Source organism: Mobula birostris, chromosome 16 (assembly GCF_030028105.1).
Source record: "Mobula birostris isolate sMobBir1 chromosome 16, sMobBir1.hap1, whole genome shotgun sequence".
In the NCBI taxonomy this organism is placed as follows: Eukaryota; Metazoa; Chordata; class Chondrichthyes; order Myliobatiformes; family Myliobatidae; genus Mobula; species Mobula birostris.
Window position 1 is genome coordinate 6,783,485 of NC_092385.1, and position 27,585 is coordinate 6,811,069.

At 46.2% G+C, this 27,585-nt stretch overlaps 1 protein-coding gene across 9 annotated transcripts in view; it reads left to right on the plus strand.

The window, feature by feature from the left end:
• LOC140210964 (plexin-A1-like) overlaps positions 1-27,585 on the plus strand; it is a 464,700-nt gene that overhangs the window by 180,254 nt on the left and 256,861 nt on the right. The gene's annotated exons all lie outside the window — the stretch shown is intronic.

The window sequence follows — 27,585 nt, forward strand, 5'->3', positions numbered from 1 at the left end:
GCCAGACTAAGAGTGGTCCACCGGTCCTCCAGATTCAGGGGTTCAGCTCAGGGCTAAGAACTCTTGACTGGTCAGAAAACAATTGTTATGGGAACAGCAATGAAATATTCTTCTGTACATCTCTGGAGGACCTTCATTGATGCCCTAATCACCAGTGGCAGAAGGGGCAGTAACTAAGTCCTGAAGTATGGTGAAAACAAGCCTAGCTGTAGGGAATTCTATCAAGGTAGGCATTATGAAAGGCAAGTGTTAAACTATTTTCAATCTCTACCCCTGAGATTTTTTTTCATCAAAATATTAGCAGCTGCAGACACTCCTGATGTGGTGGGGCTCAATTTTTCAGGAAGGTTCCTTCAGGCAGGGAGCTGTTAGAACCATGGATCTCTGGAGCACTTTAATATCTTATTTCTGATCAATTCATCATGGGTGATGGTTGGCTGTTAATTAAAACTCTCGTAACAACCTGTTAAAGCTGATATAGAAAGGTTAACCGCTGAGTACAAATCTGCCCTCTGACAGTGCGCAGTTTAAGCTCAGAAGCCTTGTTAAGTGGGCACTTTGCACCTTTCTCTCTGCATCATTGCCAGGTAATATTGCTCCCCATATTCAGCCCAATATTCCTCAGCTGGGCGGATGACATTCGGCCCGTTGCTTCTCTGCTGTACAAGACTGGACTTTAGCTTAATCGGACTTCCTGGTTTAGGCCGGGGTCCCTCAACTTGCAGTTTAAATGAGAGAGGAGCAGAGGGTAGAGCAGCATCTCTTCAAAGATTAAAGATGAGCTTTAGTTGTCACACGTACATCGAAGCATACAGTGAAGTGTGTCGCTTTCGTCAATGACCGACACGTTCCAAATATTGGCTGGGGGCAGCGCGCAAGTGTCACCATACTTCAGAGTTCAAAGTTCAAAATATAAAGTATGTATACATTATACAACTTTGAGATTCGTCTCTTTACAGGCAGCCACAAAATGAAGAAACCCAATAGAGCCCATTAAAAAAAAGACCATCAAACACCTAATGTACAGAGAGAAAAAAAAACACAAATCGTGCAAACAGTAAATCAGGTACCAAAGTAGCATGGCCACAACTTACTAACCCTAACTCATACATCTCTAGAATGTGGGAGGAAACTGTAGCACCCAGAGGAAACCCACGTGGTCAGAGGTGTAATGGGCAGTAGGTAAAAAAGTAACACTATTATGGCACCATGAATGTGAGTTCAATTCCTGCCACTGCCTCTAAGGAGTTTGTACGTTCTCCCCGTGATCACGTGGGTTTCCTCTGGGTCGTCCGGTTTCCTTGGGTACATACGGGTGAGGGTTATTAAGTTGTGGGCATCCTACGTTGGCACTGGAAGCTTGGCGATACTTGCGAGCTGCCCTCAGCAAATCCTCAGACTGTCAACGACGCATTTTGCTGTGTGCTTTCCACAAACAGGAGAAAATCTGTAGATGCTGGAAATCCAGAGCAACATGCACAAAATGCTGGAGGAACTCTGCAGGCCAGGCAGTATCTGTGGGAAGAAGTCCAGTCGACTCTTACTGTCCTGCTGAAGGATTTCGGCCTGAAAAGTGGAGTGTACCTTTTTCCTTAGATGCTGCCTGGCCTGCTAAGTTCCTCCAGTATTTTTGTGTGTGTTTCACTGTATGTTTTAATGTTTGATGTACATGTGACAAATAAAATTATACAGCACACTAATGCAAAACATAGATCTCACCATCCACCTGATTATTACGCATCTGCACTGCACTTTCTCTGTAAGCCTGACACTATATCCTCTGTTCTGTGCCTCCCACTGCCTCAGTAAAGCAGCCAACATAATCAAAGGCTCCAGCCACCCCGGACTTACTCCCTTTTCCCCTCTCCCATCGGGTAGAAGATACAGAAGCTTGAAAGCACGTATCACCAGGCCCAAGGGCAGCTTCGAACCCGCTGTTGAAAGACTATTGAGTGATCCCCTAGTATGACAAGATGGACTCTTGCGCTCACAGTTTACCTCGTTATGGCCTTGCACCTTGTCTCCCAGCACCGCACTGTCCTCTGTAGCTATTACACTTGGTTCTGCATTCTGTTCTTATTATAGTTAGAAATTTAAACTATTTGACAATAACCTTGGACAGTTTCTTCTGCTGTAAATCACTGAGTCAACAACAAGCATCCTGGGTCTGGTCACCGAATTTGTGTCACAGATGCGTAAGGAGCTGTCAGGGACGATTGAACAGAACGGGGAAAGACAGAGAAATCTGAGCAGTTATGTCGTGAGATGGAATCTCAGATCACCTCATAACTTCATCAAGGAACCCCATGCTCTCTTCTCACTTCTACTATCGGGAAGAAATCAAACCTGCAGCTACCACCTCCTCTGGCAGCTTACTCTACACTTGCACCATCCTCTCACCGGCTGGTGGCGTAGTGGCATCAGCGCTGGACTTTGGAGCAAAGGCTCCCGAGTTCGAATCCAGCTAGCTCCCTTGCATGCTTTCCATTCGTGCTGGGTTGCGTGTCGAGCTAGCAACTTGGCCTCGTAAGCCTTAGGTCCCAGGTTCAGAAATAGTTATTACCCCACCAGCCTCATGCTCCTGAACCAGGGTGGATAACTTCATCCATCTCAACTCTGAACTGATTCCACAACCTATAAACTAAATTTCAAGTACTCTACACTTCATGTTCTCAGTATTATTCTTAAATTATGTTTAGCACAGTAGCACGGTGGTTAGCACAAATGCTTTACAGTACCAGCAACCCGGGTTCACTTCCCGCCGCTGCCTATAAGGAGTTTGTAGGTCCTCCCTGTGACCGCGTGGGGTTCCTCCCACAGTCCAAAGAACTACTGATTTGTAGGTTAATTGGACATTGTAAATCGTCCTGTGATTAAGTTTAACTGGGGGGGGGGGGGTTGCTGGGCGGCATGGCGTGAAGGGCACGTTCTGCACTGCATCTCAATAAAATTAAAAAGAAAATTATTTTTTCATTGAGTTGTCATCCTTTGCACATTGGTTGTTCGTCATTCTTTGTTTAGGTCTAGTTTTTTCATAAATTCTACTGTATTTCTTTATTTTCCTGTAAGTGCCTGCAAGAAAATATACAGGGATGGGAGGGGTTTGGGAGAGCTATTGGTCCAGCTCCAGGTCAGTGGGGCTTGGCAGACTAGATGGGCTGAAGGGCCTGTTTCAGTCTTGTAGTGCTCTATGAGTCGGTGACTCTAGAATGAATCTAAAGGTAGTATATGGTCACATATATGGACTTTGATATTGAACTTACTTTGTGTCTTTGAGTGTTTGGGGGAGAAGGAGTGAACGAGAGCCATCAGTGTCGGACAGGTTGGGTAAAGGGTTTCAGTCTCTCTCTGTAACCTGGAGTCAGGCTTTGCTGCTGGTGTGAAGGTCACTGGCAGGTTTTTTACATTAAAGAGGACCAGAATCAGAATAAGGTTTATTATCACTGAAATATGTTGTGAAATCTGTTGTTTTACAGCAACAGTCAGTGCAGACAAAAAAAAGTCAGTGAGTCATAACAGCAAATTTCATGACATGTGCCTGTGATATTAAACCTGATTCAGATTCCAATTCTGAGCAGTACAGCACAGAAACAGGCCCTTTGACCCATCTAGTCCATGCTGAACTGTGATCCTGCCTCATCCCAACAATCTGCACCTGAGCCATAGCCTTCCGTACCCCTCCCATCCTTGTACTTATCTAAACTCCTCTTAAACGCTGAAATCAAACCTGCATCTACCACCTCCACTGGTAGCTCATTCTACACTTGCACCATCCTCTCAGAGTTGACATTCAAAACATTAAACTAATTGGCGGTCCTCCTCATTAGACTAATGAAGACCCGGGAGTCCGAAAGGCAGGTCTGACTTTGAGTTTATTTTAAGCAAGGGGTGCCTGTCGTGGTAGCGTGATGATGTATGCAATTCATGGATTTTTACGTATATAACCCATGATTAATTATTTAAATGAACAAGAATGCTTAATGAAACAGTATATATATAAGATCACTCAAATATTATTGAAATATTAAATACACAGCAATTCCCCTTTTAGTTCCCCTTAAACAGTTTTCTCGGCTGATGGCGCAGTGACATCAGTGCCGGACTCCGGAATGGAGGGTCCTGGGTTCGAATCCAGTCGGGCCGTTCCCGAGTACGCTTTCCATCCGTGCCGGGTTGAGTGTTGAGCTCGCAACTCAACAACCTCGTAAAGTAAAGAAAATACTGTACTGTGAAATGTCTGTGTGAGGAATGGCGCGCCACACAGTCTCTCTCGTTCCGCGCCTTGTAAGGCATGAAAATGCCCGACGCTGGCCTCTCAGGCCTGGGCCGACGTCATCATCATCATCCGTTTACCTTTCACCCTTAAATTTCTGTAAGTTACAATAGAAGTATAAAGAAATAAACGTGTAGTGCAAGAAAACAGCAAAATAGTGAGGTAGTGTTCTTGGACCGTTCAGAAATCTGATGGCAGAGGGAAGGAAGCTGATCCCCACAGAAAGTGTGGGGAAGGGCATCAGAGATTTTGGGGAGAAGGCAGGGAAATGGGGTTGTGTGGGGAAAACAATCAGCCATGATTGACTAGCAGAGCAGACTCGATGGGCCAGATGGCCTCATTCTGCTTCTGTGTCTTGCGTTTTTATGAGATCGTATGTCCTCAGTGGTGGGGGGGAGGGTTGTGCCCACGATGCAGCTGGCTAGCTTGCAAGCCTCTGTAGCTTTTTCCGATCGCGTGCACTGGGCTCTTCACACCGGGCGGTGATGTGGGACGCTTGTTGAAAATTGTACACTGAGGAGGATGGTTATCGGGATTACATGGGGATCCTGTCAGTAGAGCGATGAATGGCAAATGCTGTTTAATTTAGATCGGTGTGAGGTGTTGTATTTTGGGAAAATAAATCAGGGTAGAACTTTCACAGTTTCAAAGCAGAGTCCTGAGGAGGAGGATGTAGAACACAGGGACGTGGGTGTACCAGTACTTGTTTGCATCCTTCCTTGTTCTCGTGGGGTGAGTGGGGTGGGGGGGGGGGAATGTGGGAGGATGGAATTGACCTTGGGACAGCACAGTAGCGTCGTGGTTAGCACAACACTTTACAGTACCGGTGAGCCAGGTTCAATTCCCGCCACTGCCTGTAAGGAGTTTGTACGTTCTCCCCATGACCGCGTGGGTTTCCTCCGGGTGCTCCGGTTTCCTCCCTCAGTCCTTTGACATACCAATTGATCATTGTAAATTGTCCTGTGATTAGAGGGATTGCTGGGTGGTGCAACTCGAAGGGCCAGAAAGGCTTAATCTACACGCTATCTCAATAAATAAATTCCCTGAATGATGGATGCTAGTTACATGGACTGCACAGGAGCGTGGCACCTTAGGGCCAATTTATACTTCTGTGTCAAATCTACGCTGTAGATACGGAGTAACCGCATACCGTACGCCGTACCCTATGCTGTAGCTTAACGCGCACCTCCCCAAAAATGTAACTATGCATCATGGCGGCACAGTCCGCTGCAACTGTGATTGGACTGCTTGGTAGCATCGCATTTCCTCCTATGCATTTCTGCTTGCTTCTGAACGATAAACCAAGTCTACCTGCCGACATCCGAAAATATTTGAAATGTATTGCCTCGTCCATGTCTCTCAGTGGCCGGACAAGCACAGAAAATTCACCCTCCTTCTGCCTCGATCCGTTCAATGGTCGTACACACCATCTCCTCTGATGTCTTCTCTCTTCTCTGTGTTGCAGTAATTTCAACAAAAGTACCTCTTGTTCAACATTTATTAGCTCCAACTCCAACATGATGCGCTCAGTTTTGTCGCCATTGTTTAAAGTACACAAAGAAACTCAACGCGGTGGCATAGAAACCCCACCACCAACTAGCGTTTTGGCGGTGAATTGCGGAGCGGTGCAGGCACACCAACGCACGAGTATAAATGCTCACAACCGCATAGAGCCTACACAGAAGTTTCAGTCAGCCTTTACAGCATCAGCAACTGGGGTTCAGATCTCACTGCAGTCTGTAAACAGTTCGTGTGTTCTCCCTGTGACCGTGCGGGTTTCTTCCACGTGGTCTGGCTTCCTCCCACATCCCAGAACGTGTGGTTAGTAAGTCGTGGGCATGGAGCACACAGGGCGACGCTTGCCGGCTGCCCTCAGCACATCCCCGGACTGACGGTGCATCTCCCTGTACGTTTTGATGTCCCGATGTACAAGTGACTAGTAAAGCAAATGATATGTATGAAGGTATTTATCTTTGCTGAGGCACCTTCTGTTGAAAATGTCCTCGATGGTCGGGAGGGTTGTGCCCACGATGGAGCTGGTGTTGTCTACAGTCCTCGGGAGCCTCCTGTGATCCCGTGCAGTGGGACCTCCATACCGGGTGACAATGCAACCAGTCAGGACCCTCCCCACTGTACACCATCCGTACTGCTTTTCTCAATGGCTTCTTGGGATCTTTCCCATCCACCGGCAAGCGTCTGCAACTCCTGGCCGGGCAGCTTGTGAGATGTGATGGGAGACGCTGTCCTGCTGAGCTGATGCTCTGTCTGGTTTATTTACAGAGGGGAGAGCTTTGTCCTCTCTGTAACATCTCATTACTGTCACATGACTGTCTTCTCTTTATAAGAGGAGAAAGTTCACTGAGAGGCTGGAATGTCTGCGGTCTGCCATTAAGCCCAGATCTCGGTAATAGTTGGGACAGCTGCTTATATTGGCGGTCCTTGTCGTGAAATGATGGGTTGTGAAGTGGGAGGTCAAATGCGTCGTTTGCACCACCAGCCAATGCAGTCTGAAGATGTGTTGGGAGCAGCCCGCAAGTGTTGCCATGCTTCCTGCACCAAAATAACGTGTGTACAACTTAACAACTCTAACGCATACGTGTGGACTGTGTGAGGAAACTAGAGGAAACCCACGTGGCTACGGGGAGAATTACAAACTCTTTACAGACAGCGTTGGGGATTGAACCCCAAGTACTGATTGCTGATGGGTGGCGCTGTAAAGAAGCACACTAATCGCTACACTACTGTACTGCACTCAGGCGCAAGGATTCCCTCCCTAATGCCCTCAACCCCCTCTTCCTAATTAAAAAGAAAACTCCTTGAAGTCAATATCTTTGACCAATATTATCATCGTCTTGAATTTGGCTTGCTGTCAAATGTGGCTTGTCTGACAGTCCTGATGAAGGGTCTCGGCCCGAAATGTCGACCGTACCTCTTCCTAGAGATGCTGCCTGGCCTGCTGCGTTCACCAGCAACTTTGATGTGTGTTGTCTGACAGTCTGCTCAGTGTCTTGGCAAGGGGTCGTTATTAGGGGTGCTGAGTGGCGCAAGTTGTTACGGTATATCTCAACCCAAGCCGTCCGTGCTCGATTTGTAAGGTGATAGTTTAATTGGGACATGTTCCTGTTCAAAAAGCATCTTAAAATTGATCAGTCTAGACCTGTACTGAATGGCTTGAGGAGGCTGCAGACATGATTTAGCTCCTCAGAGTCACGGGCCATTCCTGCGCGCACGCGCGTGTGCGTACACGCACACACACACACACGCACACGCACACACGTACACACGACAGACAAACACACTCCTCGCTGTGAAGTGCAGCTACTTAGCAGCCTCCTGCTGTTGTGTTCTGTTATTGCGGTTCATGTTCTGCCCAACATTGCGGGTGCTGGAATGTGTGGTGACACCCGTGGCCTGCCCCCAGCACATCCTCAGGTTGTGTTGGTTGTTAACGCAAACAACACATTTCACTGTATATCAGAATCAGAATTGGGTTTAATATCACTGACATATTAAACTTCAGTGATTCAGGAACAGCTTCCTCCCCTCTGCCATCTGATTTCTAAATGGACATCGAACCCAATGAACGCGACCTCACTACTTCCTAAAATTTATTTCTGTTTATTTTTGCACTGCTTATCCTAACTTAACTGTTCAATATACATATATATAATTACTGTAATTCAGTTTTTTCCTCTACATTTACTAGATAATGCATTGTACTACTGCTGCAAAGTTAACAAATTTCACAACATATGCCGGTGATATTAAATCTGATTTTGATTTCCTGAGGTTTGCTTTTTTGCGGCAGCAGTACAGTACAACACATAAAATGCCTATCAATTATAATAAGAAATACATATAATAAATTAAATTAGATAAGCAGTGCAAAAACAAGCCAAGGTAGTGAGGTGCTTATAGGTGGGTTCATTGTCTGTTCAGAAATCCGATGGCAGAGGGGAAGAAGCTGTTCCTGAAATGTTGAGTGTGTGCCTTCAAGCTCCTGTACCTCCTCCCTGACGGTAGCAATGAGAAGAGGGCATGTCCTGGGTGACGGGGGGTCCTTAATAATGGATGCTGCCTTTTTGAAGCATTGTCTTTTGAAGATGCTCTTGATGCTGGGGAGGCTAGTGGGCATGATGGCGCTTTCGATGCACGTGTGACAGATATCTGAATCTGGTTTGGGTTTGTGTTGGTTAGTACAGTTGCATTTTAATGCTATACTCAAGCATACTTTACTTGAAATGTATAAACTTAGTGACTAACAATGTAATTAAATGTTTTCTCAAAGTATAATTACACTCTTTAGTCCTCGTAATATAATAGTACGGGAAGTGGGACCTTTTGTTGCAGATAATCTTGTTTGCTTCTCATGGTATTTATGCAGTGTTTGGTCTCCGCCACCCAGTCACAGAGAGGCACCAGTGGTAATTAGTGCGGTTCAGTATAACGGTACAACAAGCTGCTCCACGTTCCTGGAGACTTCTGTTCTTCCTCCTTGGACGGTCGACTGAATGAAAAAGAAGCAATAAAAAAAATCAGATATAATCTTAAAAAAAACCCTCCACATTCTGAATGTTTGAAATCAAAACAGAAAATACTAGAGAGGCTCAGAGTCAGGTTTATTATTGTGGACATGTGGGTGGCTTGGTGGTGAAGTGCTTTACATTCCCAGCTGTAAGATTGGGGTTTGATTTCCACTTCTGTCTGTAAGGAGTTTGTATGTTCTTCTCATGACCGTGTGGGTTTCCTCCGGGTGCTCTGGTTTCCTCCCACATTCCAAAGGCGTACAGCCACTGTGATCAAATTGAGTGGCCGATTAGATGGGAAGGGCTGAATGGCCTTTTGCTGCTGTAAGTAACTGGCAGAGTGGAAGCAGGCCCCTCGAGCAACCATTCTATTATTCTCCCCTCCTGCCCGTCCACTCCCCCCAGATTTCATCCACTGGTCCACACACAAGGGGCCAGTTAACCGACCAGCCCGGGGGAATCCGGAGCACCCGCTGTCACAGGGGAGAGCGTGCAAACTCCACACAGACTGCGCACGGGGTCGGGATTGAACCGGGTCAGTACTGGGACGGTGGGACGGGCTCTGACTGCGACATTGGACGTCCGCTGGTCAAAGCAGAGGAGAAACTGCATTCAGTCACAGGATCTACTGTGATAAATGGGTGCAATTTGCAGGCAGTTAAAATGATTTGTTAAAAATGAATTTCATCTATGTTTCTGAAGGGCATAATACTCCAAATTATTGCTGCCTGGTTAAACAACTCAGGGTAATTTCATAAACGATTATACTTGATTGTACAGTCATACAGTGAGAACTGCAATGACCATCTTTATGTCCTTAATCTCACCGTTAAAAATATCGCCAACTTTGATGAAATGTTGCTGCCTTGAGCCCTAGGGTTTGTCAGTTTGGTTGACCCTAGTGGCCTTTCTCCAGACTAAGTTCTACCTCAAGAACTTCCTTCTGCGTTTCTGCAGATTTGACCATAGAGCGTAGGAGAAGCGCAGCGACAAGTTCATGGTATCTGCACTGAACAAGATGCTCAATTAAACCAAGCTCAGAGTAATTTATCAGAGTACTTGTACGTCACCATATACAAATCTCAGATTCGTTTTCTTGTGAGCACACTCAATAAATCCAATAACCACAGTAGAATCATTGGTAGACCTCGCCCAATGGGGCGGACAATCCATGTGCAAACTCTGCAAATACTAAAAGAAAGAAGTAATAATAATTATTATTATTATAATTAAGCAATAAATATTGAGAACATGAGATGAAGAGTCTTTGAAAGTGAGTCCATAGGTTGTGGGAACAGCTCAGTGATGGAGTGAGTGAGGTTATCCCCTTTAGTTCAGGAACCTGATGTTTGAGGGGTTGTAACTGTTCCTGAGGGGTTGTAATTGTGTTAGCGTGTGGCCAAGTGGTTAAGGCGTTCGTCTAGCGATCTGCAGGTCGCTAGTTTGCACTTAACCACACATTGCTCTGCGACGACACCAGTGCCAAGCTGTATGGGTCCTAATACCCTTCCCTTGGACAACATCGGTGCCGTGGAGAGGGGAGACTTGCAGCATGGGCAACTGCTGGTCTTCCATACAACTACATTCTACAGAGGCATGGTTGAGAGTGTGCTGACCTTTTGCATCACAACCTGGTACTCCAGCTGCAGTGCTGTCGACAAAAAAGCCTTGCAGAGGGTGGTTAGGGGAGCAGAGAAGGTTATCGGGGTCTCCCTACCTTCTGTCCAAGACCTCTTTCAGAGTCGATGCCTCCAGAAGACACGGTGCATCATTAAAGACCCCTCACACCCTCTCCATGAACTGATTGTTCTTCTGCCATCAGGCAAACATTACAGGAGCATCAAAACTAAAACCACAAGGCTACTAAACAGCTTCCTCCCACAGGCAGTCAGACTGCTAAATAGCTGCTCCACCTGACTTTGCTTTGGACACTTTTAACTTGCACTGGACACTTATAACTGACATGTGGCTGTTGTGTTTTACGATTTATTGTTATGTTTATTATTTAGTGTTGCGTTTGTTATGTTATGATTGCACTGCCCCTGAGGAACGCTGTCTCATTCAGCCCTGCAGAGCTGATGTACGGCTAGAATGACAATAAAGTTTTTTGAATCTTAATAAAAAACCTTGCCCAGGCCTATGTCCTGGAAACCTTCCAAGGCGCAAATCCATGGTCTCATGAGACTAACGGATGCCTATAAACTGTTCCTGAAACTGGTGGTGTGAGTTCTGGGGCTCCTATACCTTCTTTCTGATAGCAGCAGAGAGCAGAGAGCATGACCTGTGTGGTGGGGGTCGCAGATGATGGATCGGAGTTTGGAGTTGAGTTCCGACATCATCTGTTCCGATTAAATATTTTCCCTCTTAGCTTAAACCTAGGCCCTCTGGAACATAGAATACACCACATGTACAGTAACGTACAGGCCCTTTGGCCCAAAATGTTTTCCTGACCTTTTAACCTACTAACTAACTCAATCTAACCCTTCCTTCCTACCTAACTCACCATTTTTCTTTCATCCATGTGTTCCTCAAATGTCCCTAATGTATCTGTCTCTACCACCACCCCTAGCAGGGTATTCTACATATTCACCACTCTTTGTGTAAAAAAACTTAACCTCTGGCATCCCCTCCTATACTTTCCTACAACCACCTTAAAATTACACCCCTTTGTATCAGCCATTTCTACCCTGGGGAAAAGTCTCTGGTTGTCCACTCATCTATGACTCTTATCATCTTGTACACCTCTCTCAAGTCACTTCTCATCCTACTCTACTCCAAAGAGGAACACCCAGCTCACTCAACCTACCCTCATAAGACATGCTCTCTAATCCAGGCAGCATCCTGGTAAATCTCCTCGGCACCCTCTCTAATCCAGGCAGCATCCTGGTAAATCTCCTCTGTGCCCTCTCTAATCCAGGCAGCATCCTGGTAAATCTCCTCTGTGCCCTCTCTAATCCAGGCAGCATCCTGGTAAATCTCCTCTGTGCCCTCTCTAATCCAGGCAGCATCCTGGTAAATCTCCTCTGTGCCCTCTCTAATCCAGGCAGCATCCTGGTAAATCTCCTCTGTGCCCTCTCTAATCCAGGCAGCATACTGGTAAATCTCCTCGGCACCCTCTCTAATTCAGGCAGCATCCTGGTAAATCTCCTCGGCACCCTCTCTAATCCAGGCAGCATCCTGGTAAATCTCCTCTGTGCCCTCTCTAATCCAGGCAGCATCCTGGTAAATCTCCTCGGCACCCTCTCTAATCCAGGCAGCATCCTGGTAAATCTCCTCTGTGCCCTCCCTGAAGCTTCCAGATCCTTCCTATAATGAGGTGACCGGAACGGAACACAATTAAAAATTCTGGTTCTTAATTCCCTAACTTTGTGGAAAAATATTGTGAGCATTCACCATATTTATGCCTGAAATGATGTTAAACGCCTCTAAAAGATCATCCCTCATTCTGCTACCCTCTCATGAGTCCCACCTGTGAGACCTCTCTCTGTAAATCAGTGCTTTGAGTTCTCGGAGCATTATCGTAAGACAACTGACAGCATACAAAGTGGAACTCAGTGGCTCAGGTAGCATCTTGGAGGGAATGGAATACGAGGACTAGAATATAAAAGCAGGGATGTGATGAGGCCTCACTTAGAGTATTGTGAGCAGTTTTGGGGCCCTTATCTTAGAAAGGATGTGCTGAAAACTGGAGAGGATTCAAAGGAGGTTCACGAAAACGATTCCAGGATTGAATGGCTTGTCATATGAAGAGTATTTGATGGCTCTGGGCCTGTATTCGCCAAAATTCAGAAAAATAAGGGATGACCTAATTGAAACCTATTGAATGGTGAAAGGCCTTGATAGAGTGGATGTGGAGAGGATGCTTTCAAAGGGCGGGAAAGTCTTAGATCAGAGGACACAGCCTCAGAATAGAGGGGATTCCTTTTAGAATGGAGATGAGGAGGAATTTCTTTAGCGAGGGTGTGGTGAATCTGTGGAATTCTTTTCCACAGGCAGCTGTGGAGGCCAAATCTCTACATGCAGTATATTTAAGGCAGGGGATGACAGATTCTTGATTGGTCAGGGCATGAGGGATATGGGGGAGGGGTGGGGGAAGGCAAGAGATCGGGGCTGAGAGGAAAATTGGATCGGCCATCATGAAATGACAGAGCAGACTTAATGGGCCAATTGGCCTAACCCTGCTCCTATATCTAATGGCCTTATGGAATAGTCATTTGACATCTTGGCATCAAACCTTTGAGCAGGTCAGTGCGCTAAGCTTCATTGTTGTAATTTTTTCCTGTACTTTTTCTAGCTGTGGTCTAACATCATTTGGAGCTGATTAACATGAAGGAAGGTGGCGGGAGAGAAATGCCTCAGAGAAATAGCCTTGTGTTGCTGTTGCATTAATGATTGGTCTATCGACTCCCAACACTTGTTTACAACACAGTGCAGTGCGGGAATACCTTGGATTTACAAGCCATAGTGCTACTCCATCTCACTAATTTCCCTGTTAAAATGTGGAAACTGATGCAAGGCCATGTGTACGTATTTTATTAATATGTGAAAGAAATTAGAAGCAGATGGTGAAAATCAGTAGTTGGAGATAAGAGGCACAAAAAGAAATCCTCGTGGTGCATTACCCCAGGGAGGCAGTGTACACGCTGATAAAGCACTGTGAATCACGTCATGGGCCAACAACAGTATTAAACTCTTTTGAATTTAAATGCTTTGGGTTGTGGAGTTGTGGTGGGAATCTGATTTGCTCTTTCCTTCCACGGCTGTCATAGGCATCCTCTAAGCTCCCCCTACTCTTCCATAACTACACACCAAGGCTTTAAAGCGGCCTTCTAGGCCAAGGCACCATTGGCCAATTGCTCCTCTCAATCAATATTATATTAAACCAATTTGTTTTATACACAAAAAATTGTGTGCTCTCGATAATTATGTCAACATTTTATTAAAAATTCTCTTCCGCTGCCTCCCAGCGTAGAGGTTAATTATTGAGCAAGCAGTAATGAGGCAGCAAATTAAATTTTAATAAAGTGGGCTTTGTGGCCCGACACAAATTTTTAAAAAACTTATATGACTTTGTGAATGTGCTGTTGCTCATTGTGTGAGAATCACACTTTCTGGGGGTGGTGCATTGGCTTTCTACCGAGTCACAACAGGGCAACGGGCCTAACTGGTCCAAGCTGGCGAAGATGCACATCTAAGCTAGTCCCACATGCCTGGGTTTGCCCCATATCCCTCTAATACTGTACTCCTCTCCCTCGCCTTGATCCAGGGGCCTCTGGTGAGGCAGTTCTTCAGCTGTGAATCCTTTGGTGTCACTTCTTGCATCTGGTGCTTCTAGTGTAGCATCCTCTACATTGGTGGGACAATACAGACTGGCAGATCAGTCCGTCTGTCATAAGAGCCAGGTGTCCAGGGTGGTGAAAAAGTAAATTGGCATGCTGGCCTTCATAGAGTCGTTAAGGAATCTAATCCGTGCCAAACCATTATTCTGCCTAGTCCCACTGGTCTGCACCTTGACCGTAGGCCTTCATAATCCTCCCATCAATGTCATTATCCAAGCTTAAATGTTGCAATCAAACCTGTATCCACCACTTCTGTTAGCAGAACGATTTAAATACTGGGCCAGATTGAAAATGCCAGGGTATCGGGGCTGGAGGAGAGAGAATAGCCAGTTCGGCTCGCTGCTCCACGACGTTTACTCAGCTCCGTGCTGAGCTGAGGCTGTGGCTTCGTATCTGTGGATGGACTCTCTTTTGTAGACCTCAGCTCTGAGCGCCATTTCCTTCCTTTTGTTTGCATGGTTTGTTTTTTCCTTTCTGCATGTTGGGTATTTGATAGTCTTTTTTTATGGGTTCTTTTGGGTTTCTTGGTTTTATGGCTGCCTGTAAGAAGACGAATCTTAAGGTTGTGTAATGTACACCTAATTTGATAATAAATGTACTTTGCACTTTTAACTTGTTCCATACTCACACCATGCTCTGAGTGAAGAGGCTACCCCTTAAATACTTTTACCTTTAACCTATGACCTCTAGCTCTATTTCCACCTCACTTCAGTGGGAGGAGTTTTGTTGCATCCTCTCTCTCTCTCTCTCTCTCTCTCTCCCCCCCCCCCCCCCATAGGATGATGATGGTTCCTTTCAGTCAATTAGTGGGCTGGTACCCCACAATGGATTTTAGGTGAGTAGGGGGTTGCACAGGTTCAGACCTACCCTCTCGACATCCCCTCCCGGATCCAGTGGCATGGTGGGGGTCCAAGACGGCTGGGGGAAGTTCTGTTGCAGTGAATGGCGAGACCAAGCTTCGATGCAAGGGATGCCCTTTCCGCGCTTCACGGCACGTGTTTGCTAGATGGCCGTTGACCCTACGAGAGGGTTCATCCGCCCTTTGACAGGTCTTGTTTTTCATCCTGCAGTGTGTCTAGCCACCCTCCTCACCAGGCAAGCCTAGTGGAGGAGCCGGTTTAGTCGCCGACCACCCGACCATGCGACAGGTAGTACTGGGTTAAGCCTGATTTATACTTCTGCGTTAACTCGACGCCGTAACCTACGCAAGTGACTTACACACGTTGTGAACATTTATACTTGCGCGTTAGTGTGTCTGTGTCGTTCTGCAATTCGCGCAAGTCACGCATGCGCACACACCTGCCCGTGCAAAGCTTCATGGTCATGGTAGTCTTTCTCGGGGTAATCAAGAAGGGAGCGTCTTTTTTCGTAAAGGCGAAATGTATCCTCCATAATTTCGGAGGTCTGTAAAGCTTTAGGGAAAGCATTGCAGCCAGGGTTCCTTCCCTGCCCTTCAGTCGCCCAATGCGAAACTATTGCAGCGTAGGATGAAATGCGATGCTACCAAGCGGACCAATCACAGCTGTTGCGTTTTGCGTTGCCGCGACGTGCGGTTACATTTTGGGAGAGGTGTGCGTCGCAGCAACGCAGGCTCTGGCTTAGGGATCCGTGTTGGCTTTGCGTAGGGTTAGATCAGGCTTAACATGGTACCAGTAGCACTCAGGCGAGTGACCTGACCTGACCCTATCTATACCCCTCATGATTTTGTATACCTCTATCAAATCTCCCCTCATTTTCCTACACTCCAGGGAATGAAGTGCTTACCTGTTCAACCTTCCCTGTAACTCAGTTCCTCAAGTCCCAGCAACATCCTTGCAAATTTTCTCCGTGCTCTTTCAATTTTATTGGTATCTTTCCTGTAGGTAGGTGACCAGCATCATGGAGCATTGGAGTTAGTGCCTTATGTTTCAGTTGTACAACTCACTGGCGAGGCTGCACTTGGATTGCTGTAGACAGGTTTCCACGTTCAAATTAAATTTATTTTGAAATTTGTATATATCACCATATACTATCTTGTGATTCATTTTCTTGCAGGCATCTACAGGGAAAAATACAACTGAATTTATGAATATTTATACATAAACAGACTAAAAACTAACAAACAACCAACGTGCACAAGGCAAACTGCAAATACAAATAATACTGAGAATTTGAGTTGTAGAGTCATTGAAAGTGAGTCTGCAGGTTGTGGAATCAGTTCAGAGTTGAGGGGAGTGGAGTTACCCACGCTGGTTCAGGAGTCTGATGGTTGTGGGTTAATAACTGTTCCTGAACCTGGTGGGGGGGGTGGGGGGAAACGGGGAAACTAAGACTCCTGTTCCTCTTTCACCCTGTTGTAGGAATGACGTGGTTAATCTGGAACGAGTGCAGAAAAGTTGACAAGGACGTTGCCCGGACTAGAGGGCCTGAGTTGTAGGGAGAGATTGGCCAGGCTGGGTTTTTATTCCTTGGTGCGCAGGAGAATTGAGGGTGATCTCAAAGAAATGTTTACAATTATGAGAGCAGTTGTGTGCGATATTGAGGGATAATGCAGAAAGTAGACCAGGAGGCCAGCAGACACGTAGGGTATTCAACTGAACTTTATTTTTAACACTCTTTGTACGATATGTGAACTCCATCCATGTGGGAATGGCTAACTGAGTGACACAGGATTAGAACATAAGGAATAGGAGCAGGAGTAGCACTCACAACACGCTGGAGGAACTCAGCCGGTCGGGCAGCATCCGTGGAAAAGATCGGTCGACGTTTCGGGCAGGACTGACGAAGGGTTCCGGCCTGAAACGTCGACCAATCTTTTCCACGGATGCTGCCCGACCTGCTGAGTTCCTCCAGCGTGTTGTGAGTGTTGCTTTGACCCCAGCATCTGCAGAGTATTTTGTGCTTGGAGCAGGAGTCGGCCATCTGGCCCGTCGAGCCTGCTCCACCATTCAATAAGATCATGGCTGATCTGACCATGGACTCGTCTCCACCCACCTGCCTCTTCCCCATAACCCTTAATTCTCCTACTACATTAACCCAATAGCTACCACGACAAGAGCTATAAATAGGGTGGGTGGTAATAGTCTTTTCCTGGGGGTAGGGGACAGAGATTTAGGGCAAGAGGGGAAGTATTTTAAATGGAGCTGAGGGTCAACGTTTTCATGTAAGGAGGTGGGTAGGTGGAAGGTGCTGCCTGAAGAAGTGGGGGCAGGTAAATAGCATACAATAGAAACGTACTTGGATAGGTACATGGAGGAACACGGCTTTGAAATTGAAATTAGAATTGGTTTATTATTGTCGCACGCAGCAAAGTATAGTGAAAAACTTGTCTTGCATACTGCTCCTGCAGATCAATTCATTACAACAGTGCATTGAGGTAGAACAAAGTAAAACAATAGCAGAATGCAGAAGAAAGTGTTTCAGTTACAGAGAAGGCACAGTGCAGTTAGACAGTGTGGTGCACAAACATTACAATCTTTACTTACTAACAGGGAAAATGTAAATGAAGTTGAGAGAGCACAGAGAAAATTTACATGGATGTTGCCGGGTCTGGAGGACTTGAGTTATATGGGAAGATTGAATAGGTTAGGACTTTATTCCTTGGAATGTAGAAACTTGAGAGATTTGATAGAGGTATACAAAGTGCTGGAGGAACTCAGCAGGCCAGGCAGCATCTAGGAAAAGGGTACAGTCGACGTTTCAGGCCAAAACCCTTCGGAGGGATTAGTGTTGGGTGGGACTACAACTAGAGGTCACAGGTTAAGAGTGAAAGGTGAAAAGTTCAAGGGCAACATGAGGGGAAACATCTTCTCTCAGAGGGTGGTGAGAGTGTGGAACAAGCTGCCAGTATAAGTGGTGCATGCAAGCTTGACCTCAGCATTTAAGGGATAGGTACATGGATGGTAGGGGTATGGAGGGAATTGGTCCATGAGCAGACCGTTTAAATAGTTTAGGCATGGTCTAGATGGACTGAAGGGCTTATTTCTGTGCTGCACTTTTCTATGACTCTATTACGAGATAGATTGTGAGATCATGATGGATGGAGGCCAAATGCATGAAATTGGAACGAGCTGGGGTCAGTCAGGATTGGTTGGGCCGAAGGGCCTGTAGCTGCACTCTGTTGCTCTATGACTCTGATGCCATAGAAAGCTGAGGGTGGCGGGTTGGACTGTCCTGCCGGACGGTGAGCTTTGCCGGATGTTATCACTGATCAGCCCCCAGGTGAATGCTGCTGGGTGCTGTCGTGCAGAGGTCTTATCAGATGAGGCTGTTTCGAATGCTCGCTTTGGCAGGTCGAGCACTGAACTGGAACGATGTGACCCAGCAGGGGAGAGGAACGTGGAATGCCAGCAAGTGCACTTCCTTTGAATTGCGTCTGGTTTCGTCCTCATTGTCCTGCCCTTCCTTGATCAATGGGAAATGAGTATCCTCAGAAGCAACAAGATTAACCCTGCTCAGATCAGTGCAGTTAAACCAATAACTTAACACGTTGATTGTTTATTACCTCAACGACACACCACTTCTTCACTCAACTTCACTTGTCCCACACCAATGGACTCACTTTCGAGGATTCTTCAACTCATGTTCTCGATAGTTATTGCTTATTTATTTATTTGTTTCTTCTTTTTGTATTTGTGCTGTTTGTTGCCTTTTGCGCTCTGGTTGGGGGTGAGGGTCTTATATTGATTTTGTTATGGTTACTATTCTAGAGGTTTATTGAGTATGCCCACAGGAAAATCGTGCAAACGGCAACAAAAAAATAAGTGCAAAACACAGAACATAAAACTCAAAATTGAAGGAGTCCAGGCATATTTAGTTCAGCTCAGTGTTTGTTGTCTGAAAGACGCCCTGATTCAAAATCGCCCAAAATAGCAACAAAAAAGGAGTAACCAGAAACCAGAACCACATCATAATGTGAACCGTGTCAACTAAACCTTCCCCAAGACCCAGAACTCTGGTACCATCCTCCGACAGCACTGGGGGAAAGAGAGACCCTCCAAACGCAGGCACCTTCCTTCAGGAGCAGAGAGTGAGGGGGTGAGAGAGAGATAGACCGTCACACGCAGACGCCTTCCTTTGGCAGCAGTGAGAAGGTGCTGAATACCCCCACGCCTTGATGATTTTTAATTTTCCTGGGCTTTAATTGGCGAGAAATGGAGTCGGACATTGGGTTGTGCCCTGTCTCCAGGCTCCTTGGCTCCAAGGCCGCATGCCTCACCGAACACCTTTGGAGACAGCAAAGTACCAGACCGCACAATCAACCCAAAAACACCCCACCGAAATGTAGATCGCAGAGACGGAGAGATATAGACCATGTGTTGGCAGAAGGGATTACTGCAATTGGATATCATTACCTTGATTAGTTTTGACACCTCATTGTAGGCCAAAGGGCCTGTTCCTGTGCTGTACTGTTCCACTTTTTATGTAACTCCAATTATTGTCGCAGTTTTTCTGGCTGTGTTGACTGGCCATTTGAAATAGGTCACCTGACCCTTTGGGCCTATCCCATTGAGATCGTGAAGAGCCTTCAGTCTCAGTTTCAGTTTCATGCCTTGTTCCCACATTCCTTCAATACTTAGAGATCTGTTGGTCTCCATTTTGGATCACCTCAACAACTGAATCTCCGCAGTAGTCCAGGGTAGAGAATTCTGAAGACTCCATGAAGACAGTTGCCCTCATTTCAAAGTCGTAGTCGAGTTTGTGCATGCATGTACAGTACACACGTGCACAGGTGCAACGAAAAACTGACTTACAGAGATATCACAGGCACAGAGCATCGGAGACTCAATGTTCACAAGAAAAACATAAATTACACAAAATTATATAGCATTAGGACAAGGAGTGTCAGGAAGGGGAAACAGCTTCTTCCCCCAGGCCATGAAACCGCTGAACTCCTTGCCACCACCCAGGTCTCATCATGTAGGAAGCGCCAGTAACGCTATATTGTTTACTTTTTTACTTGTATCGTATATTCGCCTTATTATTTGTTAATTTATTTGTGGTAATATTAACCATTACTGAGGGGTCTGTGGACCCTAGGGTGGGAACCCCTAGTCTGGAGGAAGGAACATTGTCTCATTTGGCGGTATACATGTCTATGGTTGAACGACAGAAAGTTTCAAGGTACATTTATTATCAAGTTGTGTATACAATATACAGTTCTGAGATTCGCTCCCCCATAGGCAGCCAGGAATCAAAGGAACACCATGGAACCCATTTAAAAAAAATCTCACACCCAACAGATGAAAACTTGAACTTAAACTTTGAGTAAGAAAGAACGTGATTAGATAAAAGCAACAACGTCTGTTACAGTGTAAAGTGATCAATGCGGTAATATGTTGCTATGCTGATTTAGTGATTAGGGTTTTGCTAGTTGGTTCCAGAACCAACTGTTCTTAGCTCTGATGAAGGGTCTCTGCCCGAAACGTCGACTGTTTATTCCTCTCCAGAGTTACTGGCTGACCTGCTGAGTTCCTTCAGCATTCAGCATGTGTTGCTCAAGACTTCCAACATCTGCAGGATCTCCTGTGTCCTTGAACCTTGTGGTGCAAGATTTCAGGCTTCCACCACCAAAGACCTCAGCAAATTTCTACAGAGAGCATTCTAACAGGTTGCATCATCGTCTGGCATGGAGGTGTCACTGCACAGGGTTGGAAAAAGTTGCAGAGGGTGGTACTGTAAAGCGCTGTGCTAACCACTATACTACCGTGTCTCCCTGTGGAGGTGGGATGAGTTAGAATTGATGTCATGGCTGGCAAAGACACTGGGCTGAATGGCCTGTTTCTGCACTGTAAGTTCTATGCTCACGTTTAAAATCTGCCATCCCCACCCAGTCACCCAACACCAGAAAACTCTGCAGCCACAGCAGTCAACTCCCTCCTGAATTCGGGGCAATTCCAGATAGATAATGTGATGCCTGATGAAGGGGCCTGGCTAGAAACGCCAACTGTTTTATTCCCCTCTATAGGTGCTGCCTGTTGGCGCATGGCCAAGTGGTTACGGCATCGGTCTAGTGATCTGAAGGTCGCTAGTTCGAGCCTCAGCTGAGTCAGTGTGATTTGTCCACTTAACCACACTTTGCTCTGCGACGACACCGGTGCCAAGCTGTACGGGTCCTAATGCCCTTCCCTTGGACAACATCGGTGGCGTGGAGAGGGGAGACTTGCAGCATGGGCAACTGCCGGTCTTCCATACAACCTTGTCCAGGCCTGCGCCCTGGAAACTTTCCAAGGCGCAAATCCATGCTCTCACGAGACTAACATATAAAAAGATGCTGCCTGATTTGCTGAATTCCTGCAGCATGTTGTGCTCCAACATCTGCTGAATTTCTTGTGCTTTTGATGACCTGCAATGTTCTCTGTCGAGGGATGCACCACATAAATGCAAGTGCTTCTTTAATCTTCCAGCCTCCGTCATGGCTTTCTTCTGGTAATTGGCCATGTTAATTGGCCATTGTAAACCCTTAAATGCTTTTACCCTTGGAAAGCTGCCACAAGATGTAAAGAGTTAATTGCGAGCCGTGTCTGTGTCTGTTCCTCACAGATAAGACAACAGCTTTGAAGTCTGTCACTACACTAACCTGCTGGAGGTGATCCTGACAGGCAGAGGCAGCTAATCAATCTTCCTGATAAGAGTTGAAAGCAATCCCACAGTTTGTGAGCGGAGCAGAGAATTTATTCCCCGGCTTGTCAGGAATAGGCAGAGATCCTCGCAGCCGGTTTACTGGAACTTCGCCTCCTCGTTTCCCACCCGGCTGCCTCATTAATGCTTTCGGGGGAACCACAGGAGTCGTCCCTCAGGAAGGAGGGTGACCTTGGCTTCATCAGTCATCCCAAGGACCGTTGTGGGGACCGTCAGCCCCTCCACCAGGTTCTGCCTGATTTGGGTGCTCGCCTGTTCTGCTTCCACCGGGGGGGGGGGAAGGAAGGTGCTGCCTGAATGGGCGGTCACTTCTTCCAGCCTTCTCCTTCCCACCCTCCCCCCACCTTCTTTATAAGGCCTCTGCCCCTTCCCTCTACAGTCCTGACAAAGGGTTGCGGCCCGAAACGTCGACTGATCTTTTCCACGGATGCTGCCCGACCTGCTGAGTTCCTCCAGCGTGTTGTGAGTGCGGTCACTTCTTCTGCTGCTTCCACAGGGCCTCAGTGCTCTCCCAATGGGTTCTGGTCCTGTTTACTGTCATAGGTCTAGTGAGAATCCTGCAGCAGCCTCACAGGCACAGAAAAGAGGCCGGACATAAGTTGAGTGGTGCCACAACTCAACGACAACAAAACCAAAGAGCTGGTCATCAGCTGCAGGTGAAGAAGCTGGAGGTCCGAGTGCCAGTCCTCATCACGAGAACGGAGGTGGAGAAGGTCTGTAGTTTTATATTCCTCGGTATTAACATATCAGAGGATCTGCCCTGTGATCAGTACGTTAATGTCATCACGAACAAGGCATGACAGAGGTCCATGAGCCAGTCTCCATCAGAGGATCAGAGTTGGAGAGGGTCAGCAACTTTAAATTCCTAGGTGTTACTATTTCAGAGACCTGTCATGGCCCAGCAGCATGGAGAGCAATTATGCAGAAAACACGGCAGTGCCTCTACTTTCTTAGGAGTTTGCAAAGACTCAGCATGACATCTAAAACTTTTGACAAACTTCTATAGATGTGTGGTGAAGAGTATATTGACTGGCTGCATCATAGCCTGGTGTGGAAACATTTTCCCTGGAAGGGAAAATCTTACAAAGGGTACTGGATAGGCCCAGTCCATCATGAATAAATCCTCCCCACTTTTGAACAGCAGAAGTGGTTGAGGCAGGTTCGATGTTGACATTTAAAGTTAAGTTGGATAGATATATGGACAGGAAGGGAATGGAGGGTTATGGGCCGAGTACAGGTCAGTGGGACTAGGTGAGAGTCGGAGTTCGGCACGGACTAGAGGGGCAGAGATGGCCTGTTTCCGTGCTGTAATTATTATATTGGTTATATGAACCACTGCCACAGGAAAGCAGAATCCATCATCAGGGACCCCCATCACCCAGGACATGCTCTCTTCTCACTGCTGCCTTCAAGAAGAAAGTCCAGGAGCTTCAGGACTCACAGCATCAGGTTCAGGAACAGTTATTACCCCTCAACCATCAGGCTGTCTAACTGTAGCGGATAACTTCATTCAACTTCACTTTAAGTGTTCCCATAACCAATGGACTTGCTTTCAAGGACTCTTCATCTCAATTCTTGATATTTATTGTTTATTTATTTATCTTATAGTTTCTTCCTTTTGCATTTGTAGTTTGTTGTCTTCTGCACTCTGGTTGAATGCCCTAGATGGGCTGGTCTTTCATGAATTCTGTTATGGATATTATTCTATAGACTTATTGAGTATGCCCACAAGAAAATGAATCTGAGGGTTGTATATGGTGACGTATATGTACTTTGATAAAAATTTACTTTGAACTTTGCATCAAGTTCTGTTATTGGATAAACCAGTGCCCAAGAATAGAAAAGGCTACAGACATTGGTAAATACAACGCAGTCCATCACAGGCGCCAAGTACATCTGCATGGAACACTGCCACAGGAAAGCAGCATCCATCATCACAGCCCTAACCGTTGACTGTTTACTCCCCTCCATTGATGCTGCTGATGCTTTGGAGAAAACAGCCCATGTTTGTCCATCCTCCCCCTAAAGCTGAGACAAGTTAGCCTGACATCAGTGGTTGGGAAGTTATCGGAATCGATTGTTAGGGATGAGATTACGGAGTACCTGGAGGCACATGACAAGATAGGCCAAAGCCAGCATGGTTTCCTGAAAGGAAAATCCTGCCTGACAACCCTACTGCAATTCTTTGAGGAAGTTACAAGCAGGGTAGACAAAGGTGATGTGGTAGACGTGGTGTACTTGGATTTTCAGAAGGATTTTGACAAGGTGCCGCACATGAGGCTGCTTAGCAAGATAAGAGCCCATGGAATTACAGGGAAGTTACTAGTGTGGGTGGAGCATTGGCTGGTCGGCAGAAAACAGAGTGGGAATAAAGGGACCCTATTCTGGCTGGCTGCTGGTTACCAGTGGAGTTCCACAGGGGTCGGTGTTGGGACCGCTGCTTTTTACGATGTATATCAATGATTTGGACTATGGTATTAATGGATTTGTGGCTAAATTTGCCGATGATACAAAGATAGGTGGAGGAGCGGGTAGTGTTGAGGAAACAGAGAGACTTAGATAGTTTAGGGGAATGGGCAAAGAAGTGGCAAATGAAGTACAACATTGGAAAGTGTATGATCATGCACTTTGGTGGAAGAAATAAACGGGCAGACTATTATTTAGATGGGGAGAGAATTCAAAATGCAGAGATGCAAAGAGACTTGGGAGTCCTTGTGCATCATACCCTAAAGGTTAACCTCCAGGTTGAGTCAGTGGTGAAGAAGGCGAATGCGATATTGGCTTTCATTTCTAGAGGTATAGAATATAAAAGCAGGGATGTGATGTTGAGGCTCTATAAAGCACTCGTGAGACCACACTTGGAGTATGTGTGCAGTTTTGGGCTCCTTATTTTAGAAAGGATATACTGACATTGGAGAGGGTTCAGAGAAAATTCACGAGAATGATTCCAGGAATGAAAGGGTTACCATATGAGGAACATCTGGCAGCTCTTGGGCTGTATTCCCTGGAGTTCAGGAGAATGAGAGGGGATCTCATAGAAACATTCCAAATGTTAAAAGGCATGAACAGATTAGATATGGCAAAGTTATTTCCCATGGTAGGGGATTCTAGGACAAGAGGGCACGACTTCAGGATTGAAGGACGTCCTTTTAGATCTGAGATAGGGAGAAATTACTTTAGTCAGAGGGTGGTAAATCTGTGGAATTTGTTGCCACGAGTGGCTGTGGAGGCCAAGTTATTGGGTGCATTTAAGGCAGAGATAGACAGGTTCTTGGTTAGCCAGGGCATCAAAGGGTATGGGGTGAAGGCAGGGGAGTGGGGATGACTGGAAGAATTGGATCAGCCCATGATTGAATGGCGGAGCAGTTGGGCCGAATGGGCTGAATGGCCTACTTCTGCTCCTATGTCTTATGGTCTAAGTCTTGCTCCCAATGCAATTAACCGGGCAGAGATGGCCGTGGGGCCTACCATTCCCAAATATCCTGCTGCTCTCACTCAGCCTCCTTGTGAGGAATGGCCATTTTGCAAGAGGGCCTGTGGTATCCATGGCAACGCAGCCTAGAAGCTAGTGGTGTGAGAACGAACGGATGAGCCATTCTAAAAACAAGTAAGCTCTGTGTGTCAAGGAGCTGTCTTAGCCTGAGGGTGACTTTACAGCAAATTTTTAATGAGGGTACATTTGCATATGGATTGAGAAAATGCCTTTAGCTGTGTCAGTTTGTGGTTTAATGGTGATGCTCCCAATTCTGAATTTGACGGCTGTTACTCTGTGCTCCACAGAGACTAATGTATGGAAGCCTCTGGTCGAATCTGGGTCCCATTAACGGAAGAAGGGGTGCCACAGTGTGCTAGTCTCAAATTAAATGTTAAGCCAACATCTGAGTGAAGGGGAGAAAGATACACACAACATACACAGAGTCAATTTTATTCTGTACCCCCAGTACCTAATAAATCAGCCTCTGAGTGTATGTTCGTGGTCTTCTGCTGCTGTAGCCCATCCACATCAAGGTTCAACGTGTTCTGCATTCAGAAATGTTCTCCTGCACACCACTGTTGTAACGTCTGGTTATTTGAGTTACTGTCGCCTTCCTGCCAGCTGGAATCAGTCTGACCATTCTCCTCCGACCTCTCATTAACAGGGCGTTTCTGCCCACAGAACTGCCACTCATTGGATGTTTTTCTGCACCATTCTCTGTAAACTCTAGAGAGTGTTGAGCGTGAAAATCCCAGGAGATCAGCAGTTTCTGAGATACTCAAACCATCCTGTCTGGCACCAACAATCATTCCATGGTCAAAAATCGCTTAGACCGCATCCGTGCCCATTCTGCTGTTTGGTCTGAACAACAACTGAACCTCTTGACCATGTCTGCATGCTTTTATGCATCGAGTTGCTGCCATGTGATTAGCTGATTAGATATTTGATTTAACAAGCAGGTGTACAGATGAGAGGGATAATAAATCAACCGTGGTGGAATAGCAGAGTAGACTTGATGGGCCGAATGGCCACATTCTGCTCCTGTGTCTTGTGGCAGTGCTCCTTGTAGCTGTGCTTGCCTGTGATGATCTGGGCTGTATTGACCAGTTTTTATAGGCTTTCCCGTTTTCTGGGAATTGGGAATTGCATCGGCCACATGAAACGAGTCCACCTACACAGCTACGCAGTCCACCCAGCGGTCAGTATGGCGGTGGACCCCCCCCGAGCAATGGCTGGTGGCGGTGAATGAACCATGACCAGGGAGGCCTGATAACATTTGAGATTATTGTGGATTAAATTGTAACCAATTGTAACCCAGTGTAATGCTGTCATTCAATTGAAAAATTGGAACTAAGTGTTCTGCAGTTGGCAGTCGGTCTAGTGAAAAATGTCCAATTGATTTTTCTAACTCACCCTGAAACAAGTCACGTTCTACCCTGTTATACAGACTCTTAAGTTGATTTAATGATCATAAATGGATTATGTAATTCAATCAAAACTAGCTCGAGGATGTAGATTTTGGCGATTCCCTTTCAATCCATCTTTATTATTTGGTCCTTTGGTTTTAATTTTATTGAGGCCACTTAGGATTTAATTAGTTCCCTTGTTCCGCTCCGGATTCGCCTCGTGTTCACGCGACTCGGGAGCTCAGAACGGTTTCTGTACGGGGTGACTTTCGGCGCCGACGTGAATGCACGCGCCTGGGGTCTCCACGCAGGTGTGATAGCGCATGCACTGCGAGTGTGTGTAGCTGTGAACACCTATAACGGCTGGGGGAGTGGAGGGCTGTGTGCAGATGTATGTGCACACCTTCAGTGTGGCAGAGGTGGATATTCATACATCTACGCAGATGGAAATTTTCTCCCGGGGGATTTGTACAGATGTTTCTGCTTACGGGGGTCTCTGCAAGTATTGATGCATTTCCTTAGGGGAACACACTCAGAGGGACTCTGCCGTGGAGATCACTTTTAATTTAACCATTTTAGTAGTGTTCCCATGGAGACTGTGCAGATTGTAATGTGGTCTTAGGAAAATATAGATATTAACGTGTTCTCAGGGTGAATGTGCAGATGTTAATGTGTCCCCAGGGACAATGTGCAGATGTTAGTGTGTTCCCAGGAAGAATGTGCAGATGTTAACATGTTCTCAGGGAGAATGTGCAGATATTAATGTGTTCCCAGGGAGAATGTGCAGATTTTACCTATGTTCTCAGGGACAATGTGCAGATGTTAAAGTGTTCTCAGGGAGAATGTGCGGATATTAATGTGTTCCCAGGGAGAATGTGCAGATTTTACCTATGTTCTCAGGGACAATGTGCAGATGTTAACGTGTTCTCAGGGAGAATGTGCAGAT